Here is a 2,175-nt window from a genome sequence, read left to right as displayed (position 1 = left end):
TCGTTAATTGAGCCGTCTATGATAAAGATCTACATCAAGTTATTATTATTTTTAGCTTTTCCTACAGAAAATCGTCATTCTTATTTTTTTTTGCTTAGTAAAAACTTATCTAGTACTACAATTTTTACTATTTTTGAACGAAATATTTATTGGGTATTCGATATGGCCTTCCGGAAAATCCGACGTATGGAATTTGAATATACTTGATTTGTTCTGTTGAATAACTTAATCTGATCTCAAATGTGGTTTTCTTGAGAATTTACATCTTCAAACATTTTCATTGGATGAAATATAATCAATAATAATTCTTTGTCTATAAAAATAATGTTCACCAATTACTAAATATGGCACCTGAAAATAAAATGTACAATGCTTGAGCTAGCAAAAGCAACTCAGCATTATTCCCTCAGTAGTTCATGTTGGCAAAATTCGGAGATAACATAAACGTTGATTATTTTTTCCCATTATTCTTCCGTAATCAGTCACGTCATAGCGGAAAAAAATTTCCAATTTTGTTATTTCCTTGTTTAACGATGTTCAGGCGAGGAGTAGGTAGGATATTTAAAAAATGCTGTCTATTTTATGAAAATGTTCCCTACATTATCGACCATTTGGCAATGTGGTAAAAAATGAAATTATCAATGCTCCTTCTAAACTCATGTATACGTGACAAATTTCGAATGAATTTTTATTGTTGTCTCGTACCTGGGGTTTCTGAAATTTTGCAAGGGATTCAATAAGATGTGAAAAAAATTTCCATAAAGTTGGCTGCATTTTCAAAATATCCTACTCGTGGCCTCACCTCATCATTAATGATTCGCTAGCTTTTTTCACGTGAGAGCTGACAAAGAACAGTGTAATTTTATAACGTGAAAAAATAGTATCTGAATAACAATGAGCGTCTCGTTTACGGGGAATAAATTATATGCGTGGAAATTATCAACTACATTATATTTTTTTACCATGATTTTCATACCGTGTAAAAGGACAAGTGTCAAATGAATTTACGGATATGATGGAAATATGTGTTCCACTTGACGAAGAATACTTCATACAGTGGACTCTGGTTATAGTCCAGTCAAATTAGATTTTTTACATCGAAATTAACCAAAGGGCACCAAATTACACCAATCGATAGCTAAAAGTGTAATTATTAATGTTTTAAAAAGTATATGCTCAAATTTGCCGGGGTGATTCACAATTTGTTATAAACAATTGGGAATTGCCGACAGGCCGTCTTCAATCCTAGATATCGTTAGTTAACCTTATCAGATGGGAAAAAAAAATATTTCTTTGTAGCTGAGAAAATGTCCTATCGGGGGGAGTTAGGAACTTATAGCCCAAAATGTACCGTTAATTTATTATAAATTATAATAGCAATTTCGGAGCAGTCGGCGCACCGCGTCAGCTGGTACCCTCCCTGCGACAGTGCCATGAGTCACGTGATTGGCGCCATGCGCAACTTATTCAAACCACCTGCTGCGCTCAACGCAATAGCCCTCAGGTGGATGTTTGATGAATATCTCTGAATCTGTGGCTAGTAGTCAAATTTTCATTATACNCAAACAATATGATAACTCCTTTAGAAAGATTCGCGCCTAATCACAGCTTTGACATTAATGAAATCAAAAGATTCGATAGCTTAAGTTATGTAAAAATTGCTAGAAACACTGTTCCAAAGTTTGGACCTCGAGGTGTAGGTATGGTCTTGGTTGGATATACTCCAACAGGGTATCAACTCTTAAAGCCAGNATTTAGGGTGGATGTGGGATGAAAATGTGGAGGGAGTTGTTGGGAAAATTACTTATGAGCCGGATTTAAAAACCACACTTTATTTTGTGGGATCGAACCACTTTGTCAAAACTATTTACACACTTTGGAAATTTTAATAGTTGAATGTCTAAGTAAATTGATGATTGTCTTTCACTANAAGAAAGAAGTTTCAGAACAAAACACTATCAAGAAATTGAAAACAGTTGACATAAAAGATAAAATAATAAATGAAGTTAGCTTTTCAGAGTTGGAAATTGATGAGAACATGAAAGGAAATGTTTTCTTCACTAGTGTTATCAGTAGTGTAGGCGAGATAGATTTAGCACAAAAGGAAGATGAAGTGTATCATGCACTTTTAGCAAACATAAATGAAGATCCCTCAAATTATCGAGAAGCTATAAA

This window comes from Diachasma alloeum, unplaced genomic scaffold, assembly GCF_001412515.2.
Source record: "Diachasma alloeum isolate Michigan unplaced genomic scaffold, Dall2.0 Dall_scaffold_00757, whole genome shotgun sequence".
NCBI classification, from domain to species: Eukaryota; Metazoa; Arthropoda; class Insecta; order Hymenoptera; family Braconidae; genus Diachasma; species Diachasma alloeum.
This window is presented reverse-complemented; position numbering follows the sequence as displayed.